This window comes from Capricornis sumatraensis, chromosome 13, assembly GCF_032405125.1.
Source record: "Capricornis sumatraensis isolate serow.1 chromosome 13, serow.2, whole genome shotgun sequence".
NCBI lineage: Eukaryota > Metazoa > Chordata > Mammalia > Artiodactyla > Bovidae > Capricornis > Capricornis sumatraensis.
This window is the reverse complement of record NC_091081.1, coordinates 51,648,158-51,668,339: the sequence shown is the minus strand read 5'-3', so window position 1 is coordinate 51,668,339 and position 20,182 is coordinate 51,648,158. Positions and strand designations below refer to the sequence as shown.

The window sequence follows — 20,182 nt, the reverse complement described above, 5'->3', positions numbered from 1 at the left end:
TCTGACTCTTTGCGACCCCATGGACTTCAGCACACCAGGTTCTTCTGACCTCTACTATGCTCTGGAGTTTGCTCAAAGTCATGGCCACTGAGTCAGTGATGCTATCTAAACATCTCATCTTCTGCTGCCCTTTCTCCTTTTTCCTTAAATCTTTCCCAGCACCAGGATCTTCTCCAATGAGTAAGCTCTTCACACCCTTATGTGTGAATATGCTTATTAAGAGTTTGATCCCTGGGTCCAGCAGATACCCTGAAGGAGGGCATGGCAACCCACTCCAGTATTCTTGCCTGGAGAATCCCATGGACAGAGGAGCCTGGTAAGCTAAAGGCCATAGGGTCACAAACATCCAGACACCACTGAAGTGACTTAACATGCATGCACACATACTTATTAATCATATGCTTCATTTATTAAGGGCTTCCCTGGTGGCTCAGATAGTAAAGAATCTGTCTGCAATGTGGAAGACCTGGGTTTGATCCCTGGATCAGGAAGATTCCCTGAAGAAGAAAATAGCAACCCACTCTAGTAGTCTTGCCTGGAGAATTCCATGGACAGTAGAGCCTGGAGAGTTACAGTTCATGGGGCAGCAAAGAGTCAGACAAAACTGAGCAACTAACACTCACTCATTCACTCACTGATTCATTAAGTCTGGGATGGGGTTTGAGATGCTGCATTTCTGACAAGCTCCCTGACCAAGTTGGTGCTGATGGTCTTGGGACCATACTTTTAAGCAAGACTCTTGCCTACATTGGTTAAGAAACTGAAAGAATGTGGGCTGCTCCCAAAAGCATTTAGCTGATTTAATGCTAAAAAGAAACATCCTATAACAGAGGTATAAGGTATAAGTTCATCAAGGACAAACACATGCTGTGGTCATCTCTGTATCCTCCATTACCCAGCACCATGCCTGGTGCGTGGTAGATGTCTATTGGGTAACTGATTGATTAGTGCTACTGGGGACCCCAGATAGAGTCCAGAGAAAAATGGGAAGTAGAGAGAAGGGTATAAGACAAGAAGGGGAATGAGGCAGGGGAACGGGATAGAGCAGGAAGAAAGCCACATATGGAGGGCCTGATCTAGTATCTGGAACGCTATCACAGGAGCCCTCTTAGTGACCTCAATGACACAAGAGGCCTAATTCAGGCAAAGGCAATCCCCTGATTCCAGAAAGGGGTGGCTATAAAACAACCTGAGAGTCACCTGTCTAGTTGATAAGAACTGAAAGGAGTTAAATTAGTCAAAACCTGCTCTCAGAACATTTCCGATGTCTATGGAACAAGGCACTGATGATTTCTCAAATACATCAGTTGAGTAGATTTTTCATGCCAAGATTTGTTCGTATGAGAATTCAGCCTCCTCCAGGCTATTGATTAGACCAAGAATCAACATTTTTTCGGTGGGGGGGGGGGGTGGGTGGGGTGGGGGGAGATAAACAGGAGCTACACCTTTGCTGAAGTGCTGCTGATCTGTACACAATGACACTACCTGACTGGGTAACTGAACAGACCCTGTAAAATTGGGTCGCTGTGCTCCATGCCCTCCTGGCTTCATTTGAAATTCTCCCCTGCCAGAGATATCCCTAGAATTATTGGCTCACAAAAGATAAAATGCAATAGCCTAGGAGAGCTAGACCATTTGCCCTGTTTTTAAACATTAGACAGTTCCTTAAGGAAAGTCCCTGAGGCCTGGCATGATGCAGATGTAATATTCTGATGAATTATATGTGACAGGGCCTAATTCCAGAGATGCCTGGTACTTCTGGTTTGACTTGGAGCAAGTCCCAACCCTTTAAGCTCCTCTGTGGCTCCCAAGTTGCTGGTTGTTCCTTGCCCCCTACCTTCTAACGTTTCCTGGGGTTCTGAGCTGCAGGGAGAATTAAAAACAAAATGTGCTTCTTGTTTGTTTCTGTTGCTGCTCAGCACTTGGCACTTGGTCTGGCAGTGCTGCCTGGTGGCGTGAACTCAAGCCTGAAGTTACCAGAAAAACAGACAAAAAAAAACATCATTCTTATACTAGATTTTCAAATCAGATTTAATCTGATTTAATGACAAGAAAACTGACCTCTTCCAGTCCTGTGGCCACTGCTGAGTTTTTCAAATTTGCTGACATATTGACTGCGGAACTTTCACAGCATCATTTTTCAGGATTTAAAATAGCTCAACTGGAATTCCATCACCTCCACTAGCTTTGTTCATAGTGATGCTTTCTAAGGCCCACTTGACTTCACATTCCAGGATGTCTGGCTCTAGGTGAGTGATCACACCATCGTGATTATCCGAGTCATGAAGATCTTTTTTGTAAAGTTCTTCTGTGTATTCTTGCCACCTCTTCTTAATATCTTCTGCTTCTGTTAGGTCCAGACCATTTCTGTCCTTTATCGAGCCCATCTTTGCATGAAATGTTCTCTTGGTATCTCTAATTTTCTTGAAGAGATCTCTAGTCTTTCCCATTCTGTTGTTTTCCTCTATTTCTTTGCATTGATTGCTGAGGAAGGCTTTCTTATCTCTCCTTGCTATTCTTTGGAACTCTGCATTCAGATACTTATATCTTTCTTTTTCTCCTTTGCTTTTCACTTCTCTTCTTTTCACAGCTATTTGTAAGGCCTCCCCAGACACCCATTTTGCTTTTTTGCATTTTGTTTCCATGGGGATGATCTTGATCCCTGTCTCCTGTACAATGTCACGACCCTCCGTCCAAAGTTCATCAGACACTCTATCTATCAGATCTAGGCCCTTAAATCTATTTCTCACCTCCACTGTATCATCATAAGGGATTTGATTTAGGTCATTCTTGAATGGTCTCGTGGTTTCCCCCACTTTCTTCAATTTAAGTCAGAATTTGGCAATAAGGAGTTCATGATCTGAGCCACAGTCAGCTTCTGGTCTTGTTTTTGTTGACTGTATAGAGCTTCTCCATCTTTGGCTGCAAAGAATATAATCAATCTGATTTCAGTGTTGACCATCTGGTGATGTCCATGTGTAGAGTCTTCTCTTGTGTTGTTGGAAGAAGATGTTTGCTATGACCAGTGCATTTTCTTGGCAAAACTCTATTAGTCTTTGCCCTGCTTCATTCCGTATTCCAAGGCCAAATTTGCCTGTTACTCCAGGTGTTTCTTGACTTCCTACTTTTGCATTCCAGTCCCCTATAATGAAAAAGACGTCTTTTTTGGGTGTTAGCTCTAAAAGGTCTTGTAGGTCTTCATAGAACCATTCAACTTCAGCTTCTTCAGCATTACTGGTTGGGGCATAGACTTGGAGTACCGTGATATTGAACAGTTTGCCTTGGAAACGAACAGAGATCATTCTGTCGTTTTTGAGATTGCATCAAAATTCTCTAAGCCAGGCTTCAGCAATTCGTGAACCATGAAATTCCAGATGTTCAAGCTGGTTTTAGAAAAGGCAGAGGAACCAGAGATGAAATTGCCAACATCTGCTGGATCCTCGAAAAAGAAAGAGAGTTCCAGAAAAACATCTATTTCTGCTTTATTGACTATGCCAAAGTCTTTGACTGTGTGGACCACAAGAAACTGTGGAAAATTCTGAAAGAGATGGAAATACCAGACTACCTGACCTGCCTCTTGAGAAACCTGTATGCAGGTCAGGAAGCAACATTTAGAACCGGACATGGAAAAAGAGACTGTTTCCAAATAGGAAAAGGAGTACGTCAAGGCTGTATATTGTCACCCTGCTTATTTAACTTCTATGCAGAGTACATCATGAGAAACGCTGGCTGGAAGAAGCACAAGCTGGAATCAAGATTGCCAGGAGAAATATCAATAACCTCAGATATGCAGATGACACCACCCTTACAGCAAAAAGTGAAGAGGAACTAAAAAGCTTCTTGATGAAAGTGAAACTAGAGAGTGAAAAAGTTGACTTAAAACTCAACATCCCAAAAACGAAGATTATGGCATCTGGTCCCATCACTTCATGGCAAATAGATGGGGAAACAGTGGAAACAGTGTCAGGCTTTATTTTGGGGGGCTCCAAAATCACTGCAGATGGTGATTGCAGCAATGAAATTAAAAGACGCTACTCCTTGGAAGCAAAGTTATGACCAACCTAGATAGCATGTTGAAGAGCAGAGACATTACTTTGCCAACAAAGGTCCATCTAGTCAAGGCTATGGTTTTTCCAGTAGTCATGTATGGATGTGAGAGTTGGACTGTGAAGAAGGCTGAGCGCCGAAGAATTGATGCTTTTGAACTGTGGTGTTGGAGAAGACTCTTGAGAGTCCCTTGGACTGCAAGGAGATCCAACCAGTCCATTCTGAAGGAGATCAGCCCTGGGATTTCTTTGGAAGGAATGATGCTAAAGCTGAACCTCCAGTACTTTGGCCACCTCATGCAGAGAGTTGACTCATTGGAAAAGACTTTGATGCTGGGAGTGATTGGGGTAGGAGGAGAAGGGGATGACAGTGGATGAGATGGCTGGATGACATCACTGACTCGATGGAAGTGAGTCTGAGTGAACTCTGGGAGTTGGTGATGGACAGGGTGGCCTGGCGTGCTGTGATTCATGGTGTCGCAAAGAGTCGGATACGACTGAGTGACTGAACTGAACTGAATGACAAAAGAGGAACATCCTATAGCAAAGAGTTTAAATCATTTGTCCGTGAAATATTTATTAATACAAAAAATCAATCCTACAGTGGCCGTAAAGAAAAAGTGTATGAATTCCAAAAGTAGAAACAGTACAGATAACATTCTCTGATATCAATGCAATAAAATTATAAATTAAAAGTACAAATACAGCTCTCTGATCATACAGCAAGCCTTCAAGATAGCACCAAACAAAGACAAGAAGCTCAAGAATCAACTTGGAAGTTTACTTTGGATTTTACTCATCCAGTAGAAGATGTGTTGAGGTCCTTTAATGGATCGGAACCTGGTGGTCTGGAGTCAACCGATAAGAAAGTAAAGGGGAGAGAAAGAAGCTGATATTCCTTGGTTTACACAGAAAGCCAATAAAGCCTGTACATGGGGCTTGCTCTGTTCACGGAGGCCTCAGGCACCCTCTCGATGGGGTTAAGGCGCAGAGCGCCTTCTTGAGAGGGTCTTAGAAGCCCGAGCAGGAAAGTGAACTCAGACAGCCTCTGCGCTCCAAAGAAATAGCCTGAGAAAGAGAGAGAAAGAAGAAGAAAGAAAGACACGGGGACCAGAGCTCTGATGGAGCAACAGTGTTTTATTCAACATTGTGTAGGTATTTATACTGTCTTATAAGATAGCGGTTCATAAAAAGGAAGAGGGTACTTATCACCATATAGAAAAACTAACGAAGGAAATGCCTGGATTCCTCAGCCCCCAGGAGAGGCTTGCCTCTCCTCTTAATTCCTGAATATTCAGTAATTAATAAGGAACAGAGAATTCCTGACAGATCCAAAATGGCAACAGGAAGCCTCCTGTTAAATGCTTCCTGACAAGGATGGAATTTTGATTCTGGACATTTTGAACAGCTTCTACTGGAGAAGGTTAAAGTGAATAGAAAGACTGGAAATCTTGGGAAAGTCATTCACATTGAACAAAATCACAGTTGTTTCTGAGAAACAGTTCTCTAAAAGGTATCTGAAATACCTTACCAAGAAATAGCTTAAAAAGAAAAATCTTCATGATTGGCTTCCTGTGGTTGCATCTGACAAGGAGACTTATGAGCTTTGTTACTTCCAAATTAGTCAAGATGGAGATGAATCTGAGTCTGAGGACTAGATGAAGCCATCCTTTATAGGGCTTCACTTGCCAATAAAACAAATGAAGCATACAAAAGAAAGAAACATCTTGAAATGGACCTTTAGTTTATCAGGGAATAAAATCATTACTCTGTATGTTAAGCATTCATCCCTTTTATTTAAGTGTATGCTGTTCATATGGTGCTGGCTTTCCTTAAACACTTTTCCCTTTTAAATTTTTATTGGAGTATAGTTAACCTACAATGTTGTGTTAGTTTCAGGTGTATAGCAAAATGAATGAGTTACACATTCAATCCCTGGGATGGGAGGAGAAGGCAATGGCAACCCACTCCAGTAGTCTTGCCTGGAAAATCTTATGGATGGAGGAGCCTGGTGGGCTGCAGTCCATGGGGTCGCAAAGAGTCAGACATAACTGAACAACTTCACTTTGACTTTTCACTTTCATGCATTGGAGAAGGAAATGGCAACCCACTCCAGTGTTCCTGCCTGGAGAATCCCAGGGATGGCAGAGCCTGGTGGGCTGCTATCTATGGGGTCACAAAGAGTAGGACACGATTGAAGCTACTTAGCAGCAGCATTAGCAGCCTTGGATGGGAAGATCCCCTAGAGGAGGGCATGGCAACCCACTCCAGTATTCTTGCTTGGAGAATCCTCAGGGACAGAGGAGCCTGACAGGGTACAGTCCATGGGGTCACAAAGAGTAGGACATGACTGAGCAACTAAGCACACAGTGCACGCGCGCACGCGCGCACACACACACACACACACACACACACACACACACACACACAGTGCATATATGTCAGTTTCAGACTCCCAACATATCCCTCTCCCTCAAATCCCCGGTAACTATAAGTTTTCTATATCCATGACTACTTCTGTTTTGTAAATAAGCTTTTATCCCCCTTTTAAATACTTTGTATATAAGTAATATTTAAATAGCTTATACTAGTGGAATTTCTTTCAGGATTTCTGTAAGGTACTGATTTTACAGCTGTCCTCAAGTTAAAGTATATAGTGAAAAAATGAAGCACAATTTTGGGTCTAAGCGCAGGTGGTGGCAGTGGCCGGTGCACTAAGCGTGGCCGAAAGCTACCCCACATCCGAGGTCAGGGGCAGTGGCCTAGAGTGCCAGGCTGCAATGGCACAGGAATGGCCGAGAGGAGCTACCCTGCCTCCGTGGTCAGGGGCGGCGGCCGAGAGGAGCTACCCCACGTCCAAGGTTGGGGTGAGAGCCGAGAGGAGATACCCCCGCGTCTGAGGCCAGGGACGGCAGCCGGGGGGCTACCCCACATCCGAGATCAAGGGTGACAGCCAAGAGGAAATACCCCACGTCCGAGGCCAGGGCGGCAACAGGGAGGAACAACCCCACACCCAAGGCCAGGGGTGGCCGCCGGGAGTAACAACCCCATGTTCAAGGAGTGATGGCTGTGCGGGCGCAGGAGGGCCTAGAGGATACATACCATGTTGAAGGTCAGGAAGGGCGGTGAAGGAGATAACCCCTCATCCAAGGTAAGGAGCAGCAGCTGTGCTTTGCTGGAGCAGCCGTGAAGAGATACCCCATGTCCAAGGTAAGAGAAACCCAAGTAAGATGGTAGGTGTTGCAAGAGGGCATCAGAGGGCAGACACACTGAAACCATACTCACAGAAAACTAGTCAATCTAATCACACTAGGACCACAGCCTTGTCTAACTCAATGAAACTAAGCCATGCCCGTGGGGCCACCAAGACGGGCAGGCATGGTGGAGAGGTCTGACAAAATGTGGTCCACTGGAGAAGGGAATGGCAAACCATTTCAGTATTCTTGCCTTGAGAACCCGATGAACAGTATGAAAACGCAAAATGATAGGATACTGAAAGAGGAACTCCCCAGGTCAGTAGGTGCCCAATATGCTACTGGAGATCAGTGGAGAAATAACTCCACAAAGAATGAAGGGATGCAGCCAAGGCAAAAACAATACCCAGCTGTGGGTGTGACTGGTGATTGAAGCAAGGTCCAATGCTGTAAAGAGCAATATTGCATAGGAACCTGGAATGTAAGGTCCATGAATAAAGGCGAATTGGAAGTGGTCAAACAGGAGATGGCAAGAGTGAACGTCGATATTCTAAAAATCAGCGAACTAAAATGGACTGGAATGGGTGAATTTAACTCAGATGACCATTATATCTACTACTGCGGGCAGGAATCCCTCAAAAGTAATGGCGTAGCCATCATGGTCAACAAAAGAGTCCGAAATGCAGTACTTGGATGCAACCTCAAAAACGACAGAATGATCTCTGTTTGTTTTGAGGCAAACCATTCAATATCATAGTAATCCAAGTCTATGCCCCAACCAGTAATACTGAAGAAGCTGAAGTTGAACGGTTCTAAGAAGACCTACAAGACCTTTTAGAACTAACACTCAAATAAGATTTCCTTTTCATTATCGGGGATTGGAATGCAAAAGTAGGAAGTCAAAAAACACCTGGAGTAACAGGCAAATTTGGCCTTGAAATGCGGGATGAAGCAGGGCAAAGGCTAGTAGAGTTTTGCCAAGAAAATGCACTGGTCATAGCAAACACCCTCTTCCAACAACACAAGAGAAGACTCTACACATGGGCATCACCAGATGGTCAACACTGAAATCAGATTGATTATATTCTTTGCAGCCAAAGATGGAGAAGCTCTATACAGTAACAAAAACAAGAACAGGAGCTGACTGTGGCTCAGATCATGAACTCCTTATTACCAAATTCAGATTTAAACTGAAGAAAGCAGAGAAAACTGCTAGACCATTCAGGTATGACCTAAATCAAATCCCTTATGATTATACAGTGGAAGTGACAAATAGATTTAAGGGCCTAGATCTGATAGATAGAGTGCCTGATGAACTATAGACGGAGGTTCATGACATTGTACAGGAGACAGGGATCAAGACCATCCCCATGGAAAAGAAATGCAAAAAAGCAAAATGGGTGTCTGGGAAGGCCTTACAAATAGCTGTGAAAAGAAGAGGGGCGAAAAGCCAAGGAGAAAAGGAAAGATATAAGCATCTGAATGCAGAGTTCCAAAGAATAGCAAGGAGAGATAAGAAAGCCTTCTTCAGTGATTAATGCAAAGAAATAGAGGAAAACAACAGAATGGGAACGACTAGAGATCTCTTCAAGAAAATTAGAGGTACCAAGGGAACATTTCATGCAAAGATGGGCTCAATAAAGGACAGAAATGGTCTGGACCTAACAGAAGCAGAAGATATTAAGAAGAGGTGGCAAGAATACACAGAAGAACTTTACAAAAAAGATCTTCATGACCCGGATAATCACGATGGTGTGATCACTCACCTAGAGCCAGACATCCTGGAATGTGAAGTCAAGTGGGCCTTAGAAAGCATCACTATGAACAAAGCTAGTGGAGGTGATGGAATTCCACTTGAGCTATCCTGGAAGATGATGCTGTGAAAGTGCTGCACTCAATATGCCAGCAAATTTGGAAAACTCAGCAGTGGCCACAGGACTGGAAAAGGTCAGTTTTCATTCCAATCCCAAAGAAAAGTAATGCAAAAAATGCTCAAACTACTGCACAATGGCACTTATCTCACATGCTAGTAAAGTAATGCTCAAAATTCTCCAAGCCAGGCTTCAGCAATACATGAACCGTGAACTTCCAGATGTTCAAGCTGGTTTTAGAAAAGGCAGAGGAACCAGAGATCAAACTGCCAACATCTGCTGGATCATGGAAAAAGCAAGAGAGTTCCAGAAAAACATCTATTTCTGCTTTATTGACTATGCCCAAGCCTTTGACTGTGTGGATCAAAATAAACTATGGAAAATTCTGAAAGAGATGGAAATACCAGACCACCTGACCTGCCTCTTGAGAAATCTGTATGCAGGCCAGGAAGCAACAGTTAGAACTGGACATGGAACAACAGACTGGTTCCAAATAGGAAAACGAGTACATCAAGGCTGTATATTGACACCCTGCTTATTTAACTTATATGCAGAGTACATCATGAGAAACGCTGGACTGGAAGAAACACAAGCTGGAATCAAGATTGCCAGGCAAAATATCAATAACCTCAGATATGCAGATGACACCACCCTTATGGCAGAAAATGAAGAGGAACTAAAAAGCCTCTTGATGAAAGTAAGAGAGGAGAGTGAAAAAGCTGGCTTAAAGCTCAACATTCAGAAAATGAAGATCATGGCATCCGGTCCCATCACTTTGTGGGAAATAGATGGGGAAACAGTGGAAACAGTGCCAGACTTTATTTTGGGGGGCTCCAAAATCACTACAGATGGTGACTGCAGCCATGAAATTAAAAGATGCTTACTCCTTGGAAGGAAAGTTATGACCAACCTAGATAGCATATTCAAATGCAGAGACATTACTTTGCCGACTAAGGTCCATCTAGTCAAGGCTAATGTTTTTCCAGTAGTCATATATGGATGTGAGAGGTGGACTGTGAAGAAGGCTGAGCGCCGAAGAATTGATGGTTTTGAACTGTGGTGTTGGAGAAGACTCTTGAGAGTCCCTTGGACTGCAAGGAGATCCAACCAGTCCATTCTGAAGGAGATCAACCCTGGGATTTCTTCGGAAGGACTGATGCTAAAGCTGAACTTCCAGTACTTTGGCTACCTCATGAGAAGAGTTGACTCACTGGAAAAGACTCTGATGCTGGGAGGGATTTGGGGCAGGAGAAGAAGGGGACGACAGAGGATGAGATGGCTGGATGGCATCACTGACTCAATGGACACAATTCTGGGTAAACTCCGGGAATTGGTATGGACAGGGAGGCCTGGCGTGCTGCAATTCATGGGGTCGCAAAGAGTCGGACACGACTGAGCGACTGAACTGAACTGTTACAATAAAATAAATTATTACAAAAGTAATAGTAAAAATACACATAATTAAGAATGAGAAAGTAATGCCCCGGAGCAACTAAGCTTGTGAGACACAAATGCTGAGCCCACCTGCTATAACTACTGAACTTTGCATGCCCTAGAGCCTGTGCTCAGGACAAAAGAAGCCACCACAATGAGAAGCTCACACAACAAAGAAGAGTAACCCCTGCTTAACTGCAACTAGAGAAAGCCCATGAACAGCAATGATGATCCACCACAGCCAAAAAATAAAGGAAAGAAAGAAAAAGAAATCTTAGAAAAAATAAAAAAAATGAGAAAGTGTCAAGCAATGTTTAACAGTAGGATTTCTGTGTGTTGTTTCTTGTCTCTCTTGACCCCTCTGTTCCTTATCAGTTTCTGTCAGGAATGAGCAGAGCGGCAAGCTGCTCCCAGAACTGAGATCAAAGAGATGGGATACTTGCATAAGATTTCCTTCATTAGCTTTTCCATATGGTGAAAGGGATTATTTACGACCCAGTTTTGAAACAGTGGAAACAGTGTCAGACTTTATTTTGGGGGTTCCAAAATCACTGCAGATGGTGATTGCAGCCATGCAATTAAAAGACACTGACTGCTTGGAAGGAAAGTTATGACTAACCTAGATAGCATATTGAAAAGCAGAGACATTACTTCAAAGGTCCATCTACTCAAGGCTATGGTTTTTCCAGTAGTCATGTATGGATGTGAGAGTTGGACTGTGAAGAAAGCTGAGTGCCAAAGAATTGATGCTTTTGAACTCTGGTGTTGGAGAAGACTCTTGAGAGTCCCTTGGACTGCAAGGAGATCCAACCAGTCTATTCTAAAGGAGATCAGTCCTGGGTGTTGTTTGGAAGGAATGATGCTAAAGCTGAACCTCCAGTACTTTGGCCACCTCATGCGAAGAGTTGACTCATTTGAAAAGACTCTGATGCTGGGAGGGATTGGGAGCAGGAGGAGAAGGGGAAAACTGCTGGGGTCCAGCCCTGGTGGATCCAGGGAATTCGAAGGGGAGACGGAGGCAGCGATTGATTTAGAGAGAGATAAGGAAAGGATGTTGCAGATAAGAAAATAAGAGGAGAGAAAGAGGCTGATATTCCTTGGTTTACATAGAGAACCAATGAAACTCCGAGACAAGAAGTTTGCCCTGTTCACGGAGGCCACAGGTGCCCTCCCGGTCTCCCAAGGGAGTGAAGACGCAGAATGTCTTCCCATTCAGGTCTTAGAAACCCGGGCAGATAAGTGAAAGCAGGGTGTCTCTGTGCTCCAAGGGATCAGCCTGAAAAAGAGAGTGAGAGGGAGAGAGAGAGAATGATTGACATGGGGAGACCAAGCTGCTTCGGTGAGTGAAGCCCAATAACTTTATTTTCAAAAGGACTTTTATAACTTCCCCACAAATGATGTTGTGTACTTTATCTTCTGGCCTTGGAGGCCTGTGAAACATTTTAAGACCCTCTTTTGATAAAGGCTGCTCAGCCAGAAAACTTATTTTCCCTTGAAGTGTTTTTTCTTTATATTTCTAATCTATGTCAGCCTCAGAAAGTATCAAACAAGGTTACATTTCTCAAGGAGCAAAGGTGCAGTAAGTTACAATGAAGAAAGAACCAATTAGCTCAAAAGTCTGATGTGGTTAGTTTCAAGGCTACACTTGTTTTTCTTACATTCTAACTATGTTAACAAATGTACTCCCAGGTGCACAGTGGATTAAGAGATATGGGAATTTAGCAACAAGTATTGGCTCAACAGTGAAATCTTACACCAGCACTACTCTAATAACTTTTAACTCTTTGAAAGGCTCTATGTTTTAGGCTTCCCGTGGCTCTCACAGTTGGGGGGCTGTAAACAATCACAAGTTGTAAAAGTCTCTAACTGTCAGGCAAGTTAGAGAGCCATCAGAGGGGTTTGATCTGAAACACTCCTTTTATATGCAGGAGACTAATTGGAGCTCTAAGTTAACTTTTTCCAGAGAAAGGTGGTCGGGGCTAGCTCCCCCTCCCCCGTAATGTCAGAAGAATAGGTGGAAAGCATAATGCAGTAAGGCAGGCAGACTCTGGTTTTGGGGGTAGATTCTCGAGAAAGCCCAGGGGGTTTCCTTGAGGCCTGATCTCAGCCTTTGCGCCCTGTGCCTAAGTGAGCGGTATAAGCCCTGTCCTAGGGTTTTATTGGTTTTCTGTGTAACCCAGAAAATATTAAGCTCTTTCCTTTTCTCACTTTCTTATCGTCAACTCCAGACCACCAGATTCCAGTCCATTAAAGGAGCACAGCAAGAAAGTACTATGTAGCACAAGGATTGTGTGTGTGTGTGTGCGTGCATGTGTGTGTGCGTGTGCACACATGCGCTTAGTCGCTTTGCTGCTGCTGCTGCTAAGTCGCTCAGTCATGTCCAACTCTCTGCAACACTTTGGACTATAGCCCTCCAGGAACTATATTCAATATCTTGTGAGAAACTATAATGGAAAAGAATATGGAGGAAAATGTAGCCTCTTGATGAAAGTGAAAGAGAAGAGTGAAAAACTTGGCTTAAAGCTCAGCATTCAGAAAGATCACGGTATCTCAGATCATGGCATCTGGTCCCATCACTTCATGGGAAATAGATGCGGAAACAGTGGAAACAGTGGCTGACTTTATTTTGGGGGCTCCAAAATCACTGCAGATGGTGATTGCAGCCATGAAATTAAAAGATGTTTACTCCTTAGAAGGAAAATTATGACCAACCTAGACAGAATATTAAAAAGCAGAGACATTACTTTGCCAACAAAGGTCCATCTAATCAAGGCTATGGTTTTTCTAGTAATCACATATGGATGTGAGAGTTGGGCTATAAAGAAAGCTAGGTGCCAAAGAATTGATGCTTTTGAACTGTGGTGTTGGAGAAGACTCTTGAGAGTCCATTGGACTGCAAGGAGATCCAACCAGTCCATCCTAAAGGATATCAGTCCTGGGTGTTCATTGGAAGGACTGATGTTGAAGCTAAAACTCCAATAATTTGGCCACCTGATGTGAAGAGCTGACTCATTTGAAAAGACCCTGATGCTGGGAAAGATTGAGGGCAGGAGGAGAAGGGGACAAGAGGATGAGATGGTTGGATGGTGTCACTGACTCAATGGACATGGGTTTGGGTAGACTCCAGCAGTTGGTGATGGACTGGTGTGCTGCAGTTCATGGGGTCACAAAGAGTCGGACACGACTGAGCGAATGAACTTAACTGAACTGAACTGATGTCTAATGGAGACACTTTGCTGTATAGCAGTAATTAATAACACATTTTAAATCAACTAAACTTCAACTAAAAGAGAAAAAAGAATGAGAAAATTAAAATAACTACCAAGAGTAAAGTAACTTAAACTCTCATTAATGTCTGGAAATTCAGAAGAAATTCATAACTTTTGAGAAAGATACAAATTACCAAAAGTAACTGAAGAAAAGATGGATATCTAAAGATACTTTTAACCCTGTAAAATGTTTTTAAAGTTGCCTAAGACATCCCCCAAGACACAGAGACTAGAGAGTTTTACATATGAAGTCTTTCCAGTCTTCAAGGAATAAATATTTAAATGTTTGTTAACATTTCCAGGAGAAAAAGTGGAAAACTTCCTAATTATTTGTGCAAAACCATGTAATACTAATTCTAAAATATAACAGAAAACTATATCCCAATTTATCTTATAAATATTGATACAAAAATCCTAAATAAAGCATTAGAAAATAAAATCAAACTATATTTTAAAAGGCCATAACCCCACGACCAAGGACAGGTCAGTATCAGTTCAGCTCAGCTCAGTTCAGTCACTCAGTCGTGGCCGACTCTTTGCAACCCCATGAATCGCAGCACGCCAGGCCTCCCTGTCCATCACCAACTCCTGGAGTTCACTCAGACTCATGTGCATAGAGTCAGTGATGCCATCCAGCCATCTCATCCTCTGTCGTCCCTTTCTCCCCCTGCCCCCAATCCTCTGTTGTAGTTAACAGCTATTTATATGAAAAATTCCCCGTTCACCTTATTGTGTGGTTTCTTTCCTTTGACTGATACGCTAACCAAAATACCAAACAAGATTCTTGTGAACTGGATACAATTATTCTAAAGCTTTTATGAAGAAACAAACAACTGAGACTAGCTCGAAGCTTTATGGAAAAGGAGAATAATGTGCAGAGATAGATTTGCAATGAAGCTGATAAACTTCAGGGTCCCACACCTGCATGGTCCACTTTCAAGACCCTGGGAAGTATCTAGCAATGTATCCATATCGATATGCATGCTAAGTGACTTCAGTCATTTCCAACTCTTTGCAACCCAATAGACTTCCCAGTAGCTTCCTAGGCTCCTCTGTCCATGTGATTCTCCAGGCAAGAATACTGGAGTGGGTTGCTGTGCCCTCCTTCAGGGGACCTTCCCAACCCAGGGATCAAATCCATGTCTCTTACATCTCCTGGGCAGGCAGGTGAATTCTTTATCACTAACAATATCTGGGAAGCCCCCATATGGTTATATGTGTTTATAAAAACTTGGAATGTAATGTATTTCAGCCAACTTTGGTTAAGATCTCTATCTCTTTTCACTCCAACTTCCTCTATATAACACTTTCTCTTATGATGGATGGTACCAGAGGGGCCATAATGGAAACCAGGTAAGGGAATGCTGACTTGAAGATTCACTTAGTTTAGGTTTAATGGATATATTTACATAATATTCAGTCATTTTGTATATAGTTAAACTCATTGTTGTCATCTTTGTATAGGAATAGCTGCTAAGAATATTTCTGCTGTCTGTTACACCAGTTCCCTCAGATTCAGGACGTAAAGGTACAATGTGACTATGACAAATCAACAATTAATTTATTGATTAGGGCCCCAGCATCAACAACCAATTTATTGATTAGGGCCACCATTTTGAAGAAGATACAAGATTAGTCACTGAAATGAAAAAACTTAAAATGCCCTGAGATCTAGAAACTTTCTAGAGGTTGATGGACATTGAGAACCAAACTTGAAGTTTCCTCCAATTTACATGACATTACCAATGACAAACTATGAAGCTGAAAAAAAATTGTATTTCAATTACAAAAATTTATAAACTTCAGAACTATGGAGATGCCTCAAAAAGATAAGAATAGAACTACCCCCATTTGATCCAGCTAACCCATTTCTGGACATTTACCCAGAGAATATAGAAACACTAATCCAAAAAATATATGCAACCCTATGTTCATTGCAACATTATTTACAGTAGCCAAGATATGGAAACAACATAAGTACCCATCAATGGATAATGGGTAAAGAAGATGTGGTAATAAATACAATGGAATACTGCTACTGCTAAGTCACTTCGGTCATATCTGACTCTGTGCAACCCCATAGATGGCAGCCCACCAGATTCCCCTGTCCCTGGGATTCTCCAGGCAAGAACACTGGAGTGGGTTGCCATTTCCTTCTCCAATGCATGAAAGTGAAAAGTCAAAGTGAAGTTACTCAGTCATGTCTGACTCTTAGCTACCTCATGGACTGCAGCCTACCAAGCTCCTCCATCCATGGGATTTTCCAGGCAAGAGTACTGGAGTGGGATGCCATTGCCTTCTCCGAATGGAATACTACTCAGCCATAAAAAGATGAAAGCTTGCCATTTGTAACATATATGGACCTTGAGGTTATTATGCTAACTGAAATAAGTCAGATGGTAAAAGACAAATACTGTATGATTTCACTCAAATGTGGAATATAATAAACTAATAAATCAACAAACAAATGAAACAGATAGACAAAAAGAACATATAGTGGTTACCAAAGTGGGGAGGTGAACGTAAAATTGAGGTAAAATGTATGTCGATGAAACTAAGTTTTTGGTGATGAGCATGTCATGGTGTATATAGAATTAGAAATATAACATTGGAAATGTGAAACCTAAATAACGTAACAGTATGAATCAGTGTTACCTCAATAAAGTAAATTTTAAATAAATAAGTTAAAAATCATAAACTTCAATTATAAAAATGTTTCAATCATAAAAAAATAAATTTCATCTAAACATGATAGGAAAAAAAAGACTTTTTCCTATAGAAAATTATAAAGTCGTTTGACATGAAGAGATAATCAGAGGGCACTGCCAAAAATAGTAGGGGAAATATAGAAAGATCAGAGGCAATAAATAGAAGTATTGCTTTTTCCAGATATTAGGGTATTTGCAGCGTTTATGATCTTTTGAAACTCTGTAATTTGTGATGATTTTTTTCTCTTTGTATATAAGTATTCTTTTTTGTACTGATTTTATTTTCATAACTTTGTATCTTTTTTGTTAAAACTTCAGGTCACACAAAACATGTATCTACTTGGTAATGAACTAGTAGTCCTACTACATTTTAGTAGCAATATAATTGATAACTTTGTCAAGATTTAACAATAAGTAAAACATAATCAACACTAAAGCACATATAGAAATTTCTTTTGATAAAAAGTTGCATTATCTATAAATTGGGGAAAGGTAAAACTATTCAATGATAGAATTGAGTCACCTGACAAATCATTTGGGAAAACAGCAAAAGTGAATCCCCACCTCACTCCTTAGACTAATAAATTCTAGTTGGAACAATTATTAAAAATGAAACTATTAAGACTCTGGAAGAAAATACAAGAAAACTTGACTTACAACATGAAACCCAGACCAAATGGAAAAAACAGATAGACTAGACTATATCAAAATATAAAAATTTTACATGCCTAAAAACACCAGAAACAGAAGTCAAGGACAAGAACCAACATGTGAAAAAAATATTTTCAATCTGCATTATTTAATAAATAATGCTAGATAAAGTATAAAGTCCATTCAGACAACACACAAAATATCAATGAATTTATGGAAGATGCCCAGTCTCCCTAACAATTAGAAGAAATGCTACATTATTCACAAATGGGAAGACTGGAAAAAAAAAAAGAAATATAAACTAAACCATAATAATAATGAGACACTATTTTCTTATTAAAAAACTGAAAATTATTTTCTGAAATAGCTTTTGATTAAGACAGGGGAGTATAGGTTCTCTCTCACATTGTTGGTAAAAGTGAAAATTGATATAACATGTAAGGAAATGGCAACCCTCTCCAGTGTTCTTGTCTGGAGAATCCCAGGGATGGGGGAGCCTGGTGGGCTGCCGTCTATGGGGTCGCACAGAATCGGACACAACTGAAGCGACTTAGCAGCAGCAGCAGCAGTTGAGGGGTGGCACTTTGAATTAACTAAAAACCAAAATCTTTTCTCACCCAGATGCATGGATAGTAATGTATAGGTTGTTAAGGTTGATAGAAACATCGTCTGCAATACTGAAAAACTGTAAACAATCCAAGGATCTATTAAGAGAAGTAAATAAATTAAGATTTTTTGTTTGTTTGGGGGTTTTTTTAGGATATTTTTATAGTATGGAATACTAAACATCTGTTTGGGTTTTTTTTAAAGGTAAAATCTCTATGTATTCATATGGAAAAATGATCCGGGTACATTAAGACAAAAATGTGACTTGATACTAAGCAGGACACTGGGGAGCTCCTGGGCACAAAACTATTCTGAGTTCCCCAATTCTTTGATTACAGGAGATTCAAGTAGGGAAGGAAGAGTTTGGGAGGTCAAGGATAAACAGTCAAGAGAAATAATAGTGCAGCCTTCAGGCAAGGTCCGGGTTTCCCATCAGTACACAAAACAATATTTCTGAGCTGTTTTGCTGATATTGAAACACCCTCCAGGTGGGAAAAGTTAAGGATTAACAATGGTAAGCTGCCGACAAGCACGTAGACCCCGAACTGTCTGGAAACTGTAGGTTCATGATGCTGATTCCTACTTACCTCACCTCCAACCCATCAGAAAAATGTCCATGAGCTGATCACACCCTCTCTGAACCATCCCTATAAATCTCCTCACTATGGATATGTGATTGAGGGCAATCTCTATAGTCTAGGAGGCTGGAAAGAAAGAGTGAGAGGAATAAACTCAGAGGAAGACTCAGAGCTGAAAAATGCTTACACAGTAAGAGCCATAAAAGAATTTACAGTACTCCAGTGTTTGGTCTAACATTGACTGCTCCTTTTCTATGAGCTTTCAACTCAATATATTTTTTTTTTCATTAAAAAATAACTCAGATGGTTAAAAAGAAGTGAACAGGAACTCATTACTCAGAAGATTTCTTCCTTGTTCAGCTTTGGCTATAAGACACCCATTCATCAAAGGAAGTTATAAGTTATTAACTTGCTTTGTGCAATGGTTACATATTAGTAAAATCAAGGAGAGGCAGTTACATTTAAACTTTTTTAAGACAAATAATATATAATAATTCTCTAAAGTCCAAATTGAAGTCATGGAAAGATTATTAAAATCCTTAACTATCAAACCTAAGGGGACATTAACACTTCAAACCCCTTTCTTTTTTAAGAGTTAAGGGATTGGATGAAGGATCAGAAAATCATGTGACTTTTTTCAGATAGCTATTATGATTAAAATTGAACAATAGACTCGAGGGTGAGGAAAGGCACAGTGAAGTGGAAATTTTCTGTTTCTCTCCTGGACAGGTTTCAATATAATTGCTTGTAAAAAATAAATTTTTTAAAAAATCAGGAAAAACACTTCCAAAGGGGGGGGGGGGGTGGGGGAAACCCTCCCAAACTCACTTCTTTATAAAAACAGTAAGCACTGGCAAAAATAGTCAAAATTAACTTCTTCATTATTCTGGACATTAAGCAAAGGCTTGTAACAATGCAATTTTTCTTGTTTCCTCAAGAAAAATGACTGAATCTCTGTAGGAAAAGAAAACCATGTGCAGTGTTAACCTGCCTTATTCCCATCCCCACAGTAATCTTGAAATGTAACAATCTTGCTATCAGCAGCAACTTAGAAATGGCTGAGGGAGGCAGAACAGATCTGACACTCCCCTGAAATCTCCATTCCAAAGAACTGTCATTCTATAACTTATCTGGTAGCTCCCTAGAAATCCCCACTCACAGACCTGATTCTTATTTGACCTAACCCAGCATGTTCTCAGTGGAATAGCCTTGTCCCCGCCCCAACACCAGTCCAAAACCATCTTTGGGTGGCCAAGGTGGCGGAGTTGGGAGACACTAAGCTCACCTCCCCCACAGGCACACCAAAATTACGGTTATTTCTAGAGTCAACTATTTATGACTAGCTGACTAGACTAGAAGATAAGCTTTTCCACAACTAAAGATACAGAGAAGGAAGAACGAGACAGGTAGGAAGGACAGAGATGCAGCGTAGTCAAGACCCACACACACAGGAGACCTGAGAAGAGGAGGAAAATCACAATTGTAGAGGTTCTCCCCAAGGAACAAGGGGTCCAAGCCCCAAACTAGGCTTCCCATTCCGGGGGTCCCACACAGGGAAGATGAACTCCCAGAACATTCGGCTGTGAAAGCCGGGAGAGCCAGAGAGCAGAGGGGAACAGCAACTCCACTCTTAAAAGGATGCGCATGAGATTTCACATGCTCCGAGACCCAGGACAGAAGCTGTATGCAAAGGAGTCTGGGTCAGACCCACTTGCTAATCTTGGAGCACCTCCTGGAGAGACAGGAGACAACTTGAACCCTCCCTTCCAGGGACATAAACACTGGCACCAGCCATTTGGGGTACATATTCCACCTTGAGGACACT

General features: G+C 41.6%; 1 pseudogene; it reads left to right on the top strand.

Moving 5' to 3' along the window:
* Positions 1-5,704, top strand: part of LOC138089555 (ribosomal protein eL22-like pseudogene) — a 73,893-nt pseudogene extending 68,189 nt beyond the window's left edge.
* The last annotated feature ends 14,478 nt before the right edge of the window (positions 5,705-20,182 follow it).